This window comes from Phodopus roborovskii, unplaced genomic scaffold (genome assembly GCF_943737965.1).
Source record: "Phodopus roborovskii unplaced genomic scaffold, PHOROB, whole genome shotgun sequence".
NCBI classification, from domain to species: Eukaryota; Metazoa; Chordata; class Mammalia; order Rodentia; family Cricetidae; genus Phodopus; species Phodopus roborovskii.
In genome coordinates, this window is record NW_026126516.1 from 4,464,755 (window position 1) to 4,475,330 (window position 10,576).

Sequence of the window (10,576 nt, forward strand, 5' to 3'; positions counted from 1 at the left end):
CCTCCTATCTACGGCTGACATGCATTTTATGCCACCCTGAGCCCAACTTTGATTTACAGCCCTTTGGGGTCTAAGCTGAAAGAGGATGCCTGCCCCCGAGACCTCTCCTTGAAGCCCACTAGGAGAGTGAGAGCAGCGTTTCTCCTCACCCTTCCCGTCACACACCCTGGAGGGGCCCCTGCCACCCACCACCCCTTACCAGATCTGGACCGCTGGTGACAGAAGATTGTTCAGAGAGAAGAGGCATGAGCTTCGAAGCCCAAAGCCTTCTGCAAATATTTGTTATTCCAAAGTGTGGTCCCCATGGGGCTGTTACTGATTAACACCCTGCTGGGATATGGTTGTTTCTGGAAATTCCGTAGGCTGGTCCTGTGGCCCCACCTATGACCAGAATTCACAAGAGGCTTGTCCTCCCAGAGTATAGACAGAAGGTTGTGGTGGGCCCCGTGGCTGCTTCTGGGGTAGGGTCAGCAGAATGCCAGTTCCCAACAGGTTGGAATTGACTAAGAGGAGGTTTTAATGTAGATTTAAGCCTGATCATTAAATAGGAGAGACATGTAAAAGAAAGATAGTACATGCCTTGGGGTTAGGGCGTACATGAACACACACACACACACACACACACACACACACACACACACAGAGAGACTACTTGGGATTGGATAACCTATCAGAAAGTTTTATATATGAGTGTGTATTGGTGTGTGTGTGTGTGTGTGTGTGTGTGTGTGAGAGAGAGAGAGAGAGAGAGAGAGAGAGAGAGAGAGAGAGAGAGAGAGAGTGTGTGTGTGTGCATTTGAGAGCACTGGCTGCTCTTGCAGAAGACCTAGATTTGGTTCCTGGCATGGTGGCTCACAGCCATCTGTTAACTAGTTCCAGGAAATCTAACACCCTCTTCTGACCTCCATGGTCACCAGGCATGAATATGGTACACATACATACAGACAACACTCACACACATAAACTAAATAAACCGTTAATGGAAAAAGAATTTTGCATTAAATTAAATGAGAGGACAAGGAGATTTGTGATAGAGATGCCCCAAAATATACCCTGAGAAGCAACTCTCAGAACATGTAAATGTGTCAGAATTAAGGATGGAAGGAAGAGATTACTCAATTGAAGAGGGCTCTGGCTCTGATGATGAATGTTCTCATAACAGAAAGGCAAAGGGAGCACGAGGCAGAGAGGACCATCAGGGGCAAAGGCCACATGAAGCTGGATGCAGAAACTGGAGTTGTATCCACAGCCAAGGAACGCAGAGGGCTGCTGACACCCACCGAGCTAGATGGGAGGCATGGAGTGGACAAACCTTGCCCTTGAACCTAGCCCTGATGGAGGGATGTCCTTCTGTATGTATGTTTCTCTTATTGGTTGATGAATAAAACACTGATTGGCCAGGCAGGAAGATAGGCGGGACTAGGAGACAAGGAGAATTCTGGGAAAGGTAGGCAGAGAGCAAGAAGGAGGATGCCATGTAGCCGCCAAAGGAGAAACCTGTCCGGACATTCTCTGGTAAGTCAAGACTATGTGGAAATACTTAGATTAATAGAAATGGGTTAATGATTAAGACAGAGCTAGCCAATAAGAAGTCCTAGCCATCGGTGGACAGTTTAATAATATAAGTTTTCGTGTGCTTATTTGGGGCTGAAGCAGCTGCGGGACCTGGAGGACAAAGATAATCTCCAGCAACACAGCCCTCCCAAACTGCATGACCTCTGTTGTTTCAAGCTACTTGGTTTATGGTAATTGGTTACATCAGCTTTAGAAAACAAACACCAAGTAATATTGCCAAATTCCCTTTGCAGGGAAAGTCTGGCGTCTACGAAAGGTGTGTGAGAAGGGCAGTTTCACACCTTGGCCACACGCCTTGCATTCATGTTTTCTGCCAATCCAGTGCTCAGCAAATGGGATGTCAGTGTAGTGTTCCAGTTGGTGGTTTTTAAGTGAGGTTGAGCATATACCCAAGTGTTTAATCACTGTCTCTGTATTTGTTTGTGTTCACATCTTTCCGCTCATTTTTGTGTAATACTTTTAAATTTTTAATTGGGTTATAAAGTAATTATCATGTATGTTAGGGTTGACACTAGTTAATTTTCTCATCATTTTGACAAAGCACAAACTGAAGCCACCTAAGGAAGGGAAGGTTTATTTTGGGTCATGGTTTCTATCCATCCCCACAGGGGAAGACACAGTAGAGTTCCTGGTGCTAAAAGTGTGTGCTAGACACTCTCCACATCTTGGTGGATAGAGAGAGAGAGAGAGAGAGAGAGAGAGAGAGAGAGAGAGAGAGAGAGAGAGAACTGGAAACTGGAAACAGGGCACACAGCTGTAGTCCTTCAAGGTCTCTCCCTAAGTCTCCTACATCCATGATCTAGGTTCCATGTTCCTAACATATAATCTCCTCAAAAGCACCACCAACTGGGTATTAGGTATTTAAACATGATCCTACATGAACATTTTACACCCAAACCATGCCCTTGCCATGGCTTATGGCCATCTGATAATGCAACATTTATTTCAATAGTCCCCAAAGTCTTAGCTGTTCCAGCACTGTTCATAGGCCCAAATCCAAAGTCTCTTCTGAGACTCAAAGCAAACTCTTAGCATCGAGCCCCTAAAAAGTCATATCATGAGGTACACCCTTATTCTGTATAGCATAGTAAATGTCTCATTCCCAAATAGGGAACAGGAGGACAGCAAGAAAAGATTGTGCCAGTGAGAACCCAAAACCAGCTGTGAAAAGTGATGACATTGTGTAGGCTCCAATGGACTTGGTTAGTCCCATTCCGGTGTCTCTGCTGCCTCTGGCACACGTCCCTCAGGTGTCTCCGTTACCACCCAATCGCCTCTCCCCTTGCATGGAATTCGGTTCTGTACCTGCCGCCTGTTCTCATGGGTTCTCCTCTGGAACTTTGATGCAGGTCCCCATGACCCCATAACTCTTGAGATCTCTGTGTTTGCAGACAGCACCAGTTTCATGGCATCAAGTTCTGTGCTCATCTTGTACCATGGGTGCTGCACTCCCTGGATGCCTGGGGCTGAGCCTGGGAAAATGACCTCCTTGGTGGCTCTGTTGTCTTCTTAAGCACTCATTTTAAAGGAAGGTGTTTCTACTGACTTTGCATTTTTATACCCTGGATCCTCAGGTGGAGGGCAGTGCCAGAGCAAAGCACATGCTTAAACAATTACAGCTCTTTTATCTGCTCTTACCTTGACCATAACATTAAACCCGCCCTCGAAAACTGCATATTTTCCCACAACTTTCTGCGCCACTTTTCACTCTAGCTTGTCATTATAAATGGGGCTTATAGCAGCAAGTAAGGACCATACTATGGTCTGAGTGTTACACTGTCTTGAAATTCCACCTGTCAAACTCCTGCATATTATTTTAAGATCCTGTCTCAAGATTTCTGGACATGGGAAGAACATAGACAGTCTCCTTGTTAAAAATGCACCATGAATTCCCTCAAGTTCCAATAGGGTCCTTGCTCCCATCTGGAAGCCATGAACAGAATTCCTGCTGTCCAGATGGCATTAGCATTCCAGCCCTCTGAAATCACACCCTGCTGGCCCCTTACATTCTACTTACAGCGCTCTGGAGCCTCTTTAACCCATAGCATCGAGCTCCTCCACATTTCTCCCACAAACCTGTTCCAAAGGCTGCACTGCATGCTCATGTGTTTGTTTGTTTGTTTTTTTTTTTTTTTTGTTGGTTTTTTCCAGACAGGGGTTCTCTGTGTAGCTTTGGAGGCTGTCCTGGAACTCACAGAGATCTGCCTGCCTCTCCCTCCCAAGTGCTGGGATTAAAGATGTGAGCCACCACTGCCCTGACCAAGGTCAGATTTACCACAGCAATGGCCCCACTTCTTGGCACAAGATTTCTGCTCTAGTAGCTTTCTTTTACCATGGCAACAAAATAAGGGACAGAAGCAACATACAGAAGATAACATTTGTTCTGGCTCCAGGTCTCAGCACAGGCTCGCCACATCTTGGAAAAGCAGGAGACAAACGATGGGAGCAGTTTCCTGACAGCCTGGTCCCAGAGTCTTGTCAGCCCCAAAATAACACACAAAGACGCTGTATTAGATATAAAGCTGTTAGCCTGTTACTAGCTATTGGCTAGTTTCTGTCTTAAATATTAACTCATTTCTATCAATCTAAGTGTTTCCACGTGGTCTTATCATACAGGAGAGAGGGTCCAGACCTCTTATTCCTCTTGGTCCTACATATGACTTGTCTCTACTACATCCCCCAGAATCTTCCTATCTTGTTTTCCTATTGGCTAACAGTGCTTTATTCATTCACCAATAAGAGAAACATATTTGCAGAATGACTTCTCCCATCATCTCTTCTTTTTCTGTCTAAAATAAAAAGAAGGGTTTTAACTTTACCATAGTAAAATATACATCAAATAAGAACTATAGTTAACAATATTTAGTTCATTAACATTTAGCAAGATTTAAAGAAAATATTCCATCATCTATCCTATCTTTATGAGTCTAAAGTCTTATATGTAACTTATCTTTAATTCTAATTAAGGAAAACTATGACCATAACTATCTGTCTTCAGCTCCATAAAAGACCACAGAAGGATAGTATATAAACTCTAGAAATGACAGAGACAACTCCCTGCCTGGTCAGTCATCCGAAGTTCTGTAATATTCTATCTTCAGCCTATAGGCCATAGTGTGTCTGGCAGACTCCTCAGCAAAGAAGGAAACTTTAAACTGTCCACCTGTATCGGCAGTCACTTTTCTGTGGGTCCTACATGTATACTTTATAAAGCATATAGTTAAACAGTCTAGACAAGAGCAGTTTCTTGCCCAAATGGCTAGTCTTCCCATATTGGAAACAAACTCCATAACAAGTTTCTTCGATGTCCATCTTCCCTTCTGACATAGTTGGTGTTACCAGGAGCAGTTGTACCTCAGTTAAGAAAAACCCTAAATCATTTTAAATGCCATACCCTTAGGTCTTTGATATCTATAAAAACCTAACAAACCTAACTATAAGTTTCGACTATTATAGGTAGCTATGTATAATTTGTACTTAATTATACATTATATTTTTAAATGAGCTATATAAACATAAGAGGAGAAATATACATATTATAAAATTTAACTTAAATTTGTATCAATAAATGAAAATCCATTTCAATACAAAATATTCATTTCTATACCATAATCTCCTTTTACCTTTAAAAAAACATTGGATGTGATCATTACCATTTATAACCAACCCCAGTTAAATGAAAACAAACATTCATAGACAATATTTGGGAATTTGGATATTGTTCTTTCCAATCTTCTTCCTGCTGGTTTGAGACACTGTAATACCATGGGAATCCTAAGAAGATGCAGAAATCTTGGCTGTAGTCTATAAGGCTGCCTTGTCCCAGCTGTTTTGAATGTTGGATCACCTGGGACACTGCTTCAGGGGGGTCTTGCTTGATCAAACCACGTTAGTCTGGAAGGAATCTACAGGTTTTCATTTTCTGTGGAAACAAAAACAGAAAATCTTTCTTTAGTAACCTGTCCTTAGGCTTAAATTTTGAAGTCAAAGCATTTTAAAATATATATATGTTGGATTAATTTAGCAGCATTGATAATCAAATGCATTTTACCAGCTGTAGCTCTTTCAACGGGAAACAAGCAATTTAAAGACAGCATTATAGTATACAGTATCCAGACTCTATGTGTATTTTCCATCTTCACATGGCATTTTTTTACTCTATTTATTTTCTTTTTATTTTTTTATTTTCTGAGACAGGGTTTCTCTGTGTAACTTTTGTCAGTCCTGAAATTCACTCTGTACACCAAGTTTGCTTTGAAATCACAGAGATTTGCTTGCCTCTACCTCCTGAGTGCTGGGATTAAAAGTGTGCGCCACCCCCACCCCCAAAATAACACACAGAGACACTGTATTAGTTATGAAACTGTTGGCCTGTTACTAGTGCTTCTTATTGGCTAGCTCTGTCTTAAATATTAACTCATTTCTATCAATCTAAGTGGTTCCACATTGTCTTATCTTACCAGAGAGAGGGTCTGGACTGCTTACTCCTCTTGGTCCTACATCTTGACTCCTCTCTACTACATCCCCCAGAATCCTCCTTGTCTCCTAGTCTCCCTTACCTTGCTTTCCTATTGGCAAACAGGGCTTTATTCATTAACCAATAAGATAAAAATATTTACAGAATGACATCTCCCATCAAAGTAAGGCAGGGCTACAACCTTCTTTAAAGGCATACCTCTCAGTTTACACCTGTGAACTTTACCCTGTAATTTCAACAGGTTTCCTAACCTCCCCATAACGCACCGCCAGCTAGGGATCATATTGGAACAAATGAAGGGATGGGGACATTTTCCTTTTCATTTCTTTTTTCATTTAGAGCTTTGATCCTTTTCATTCCTGTATGTAATGTCTCACATGTTGAATGTAAGACAGTCAACATTCAAATAGCTCGAATTCTGTCTTTCCCTGATTCAAATGGCCACCCAGTTGTCCAATGTCATTTATTTAAAAGTCATTCATTTTAAAAATATTTATTTATTTATGTGTAACTGGGTGCTCCATCTGCATGCCAGAAGAGGGCATCAGATCCTATTATAGATGGTTTGAGCCCCCATGTGATTGCTGGGAAATGAACTCAGAACCTCTGGAAGAAAAGCCAGTGCGCTTAACCACTAAGCCATCTCTCCAGCCCCTAAAAGTCATTCTTCATCAAATATGATTGTCATTTGTGCTTGGGTCATTTCCAGACTTTCTTTTGTTGCCCTTTAATTATCAATCACCTTTAATTATGCTTTATTTTAATCACAGTAAATCAGTGAGCTAGGTATTATTATCCAAATTTTAAAAATTATTTTTTAAATTATCTTGCAAATAGCATGTTTCCTTTTGTTTGTTTGTTTTTTTCACACATACGTTGTTTTGGCTGACCATCCCTGTCTCATTTTGGAAGGTCTTCCTTGTCCATCTGCCTATGTGTGTGTTCATGTGCCAGTACCAGCATTACAACTAAGGAGACTGTGTCCTCTGCTTTCCCCCATCACAGTGGCCTCCCTGCCTCCTCCTGAGGCCACAGAATCTTCTTCTTATCCTGGAATTCTTGGACATTTTGTAAATGGATTTTGATGTCATGTTGTCTATCTATGAGAAAAAAAAATTGTTGGTGTCTTTACTGGAACCCCAGTAAATTAATTCATTATATTAGAGAAAACAGTATGTGGATGAGTTTGAGCAGTCTTCCTCAGGAAGGAATAAGTTTCCACATCTAATTTGTTCACATCTGGTCTTGCATTTTAAAGGAGCACGTTTAAAGGAGCCTGTGTTTGGGGCAGTGTTACATTCATTCCTGTGTGTGTTGCATCTTCTGGGTTCAGCTGGCTTGGCTCCTCCCTTGCAGGGTGTGACTCGCAGTTATTTGTGCATGTCAAAGGTGTCGTTTTATGCTAATTATAAGCTGACTTCTTGCAGAACTTGTTTATTGACTTGTGTGATCTTTGGTTTTCGAGTGTACTTTTGACACAGACTTTGATACCCTTTTGTCTTTTAGTGATGCAGGAATATGGCCACATTATAAAAACACAGACAGTTTTATTCCCCTCACCCCCTTCTACTGTCCTTTCTGTAATTAATTACATCACCTGATAAACAATCTCAGTACCATATGAAATGGCAACGGATATAAGAAGTATTTTTATCCCAGTTTTTGCTTCAGTAAGAATCAATTTAATGTTTCCCTATGTAAGAAAAATTCCAGGTTTGAAGAATCAGGCGTGTATGTGTGTCTACATGTGCATTTGAGAGATACAGTTAGAAAAGTATATTTTCCAGGGTGTGTATTTCCATCATCTGTCTTCATCCATTTGTCACGTATCCATCCTTCTAACTATATTCTAAGCCCCTATCTGTTGTCTGTCATGCTTGTCTGTCTGTTTGTATCTATTTATGTTCGAATGATCTGGTGGGAGTCAGGCAGGAAAGCGAAGCTGCTTCATTCCCAAGTGTCTCTCTGGTGCCCTCTACTGACAAAGTCTGATGCTGTGCCCAATGTGGGAAGCAGAAACATTAAAAGGATCCAGACTTAGATGATGGAAGGACTTAACCTGATGAGTAATACATTGATAACATGCATGCCAAATTGTGTTGTTATTATTTCTGTTAAAATAATTTAGAGTTTGAAGATATCTTTGAAATATTTTCCACTTTTGCCCACATATTTACTTTTCTGATGCTTTTCATTCCTTCATGTAGGTCCAAATTTCCACCAGGAATCATCTTTCTTACTAAATAACAACTTAAACACTTATTTAATAAGTATAGTATGTTTCATCTTTGGTCTTCTAAAGTTTTTGCTGTCATTTATGTGTTTATTTTTACTTTGTGTGTATGGCTGTTTCGCCTGCATGACTTGCAGTACCCACAGAGTCCAGAAGAGGGCGTTTTACCTCCTGGAACTGGAGATAACAGTTGTGAGCTCACAGGTTGGTGGTGGGAGTCAAACCTGGGTCCCCTAGAAGAGCAGCCAGTGCTTTTAACCACTGAGTCATCTCTCTGGCCCCTTCATCTTCATTTCTGAAGGGTCCTTCTCTTCTTACTGAAAAATGTTATCACCTCCCTCCTTCACTCCCAGACCTTTAAAGACATCTTTATGTTATAGTTTTCACTACTTATGGTTTTTAGCTTTCTATTCATAACATACTCGAACTTACCAAAAATCATAATGGGTTTATATAGACTGTCTTTTAATTATGGTACATAACCACCATATAAAGTCGACAGGGATATTGTATTGTGTTGATAATATTTACACATTCAAATCTTTCAGTTGCCCCGTCTTTTCTGGCTTAGCGTCCACTCCCAGAGCTCCCACCAAAGCTGGCTTTCACGTCCCTCTGTTGCCCTTCTGCCTAGGCAATACGGGCTTGGTTCTTTCCTCTCCAGGCCTGTTGGAAGGATTCTGCCTAGACACTGTACAGGTGTTTCATTTCAGCTTGTCTGAAGCTCTTCTTCCTGTTATCTTCATGTTGTGTGGTGTGGGTAGGAAAGGCGCAGAGGTAGAGTGTGCTTCTCACGTCAACACATCGGCCAACTGACACAACTCCAGGTGAGAAATCCAGCTCCATCTTCACCCTTGTCCTTTGTGTACTGTGTCTATTTTTTCTTTCGGCCGATTTAAAGAGTTTTCTCTTGATGCTTGGTCACGTTGTCCCTTGCCCGAGGTTCTCTGTGGTTCTCGTGTGGATGTGTTTGATGTGTTGGGCCTGTGCACTTACAGTTCTCATCAAGTTTTGACCAAGATTAAACAAAAGAAAACACATGTAGAACCCCAGCCATTTCTTCTTAGCCCTTCTCATGCTGCAAGCAATGCCTGACACAAGCAGCTTGAGGGAGGTTTATTTTACTCAGAACCATGGCCGTTGGACCCACTCGGAAGGGAGCTGTAGTGGTGTGGAATGCAATGGTGGTCAGAATATGTGAAGGGAAGCTGCTTGCCTTAGGGTGGACAGGAAACAGAAACAATAGAGGAAGCAGCCAAGAAGGGCGTGGCACCCAATGACACACCTCCAGTGAATGTTTCCACCAGAGCCAACCTATCCCACTTCCCAGTGACGCGAGCATATTTTTCCAAGTGTTTCCCTCTCCTACACCCACCCTCCCCTGGGACTCAGATTTCAGATGATAATGCTAAGTGGAAGACTGAATCCTGGGAGTTTTATCTGTATACTATTGATTTTATAGTATTCTGGGAAGATACGTAAGAAAAGAATATTCAATCAGCCACCTTTGTCCCAGGCCCAGTCCAAGCTCCTCCCGGTCTTTTAAAAATAATAAGTGACTCAGTGGAGAAATCAACTTTTATATTTTTTATCCATCTGCAGTGGTTTGAAAGAAAATGCCCCCCAAAGGGCTTAATAGAATTTTCCCAACCAATGTATTTCAGATGGCACGTTGATTTCTGCTAAATACCCATTAATGGAGGACTGCTTATTCTGAAACCACATTTCACATATAGGGTATTTAAGGATAGGTGGAATTAAGACAAAGGACATTTACCAGCTTGGTTTGATTAGTCTTTGACTTGCCAAAGGAAAAAGAAAAAAAAAAAACAACAAAAAAAAAACTAAACCCAAACCATAGTCACGGAGGAACAGAAACGGTGTTCTGCCCACGGCTGACACGGGTAGACTCAGGAGGGGAACTGTGTCAGTGTGGCTAACTCAAACCTCGGGTTCTACATCAGTATCGAATGTGTGGTAAGAACAGAGGACTAACAGATGTCGGAACTGACCTCTCCTATCTGCTCCATTCTCCTCTGATAACTCTGTGCCACTCACTCACCCATGACAGGCTTTGTCTGCCAGGCCTTCCAGTGTGCACCCAGAAGTTGCCGGCCCCTCTACCTGCAACCTTGTAAAGAAACCCACATCATTGTAGTTTCAGCTTAGGAGCACTCTGTGACCCAGCTGGGCTTCCGTCTCAGGCCAGTCTCCCTTTGAAGCCACACATCTCCCAGTGCACATGACTAATCCAAGATGCCCTGTGCTCTTGTTCCCAGCACCCCTCTTGG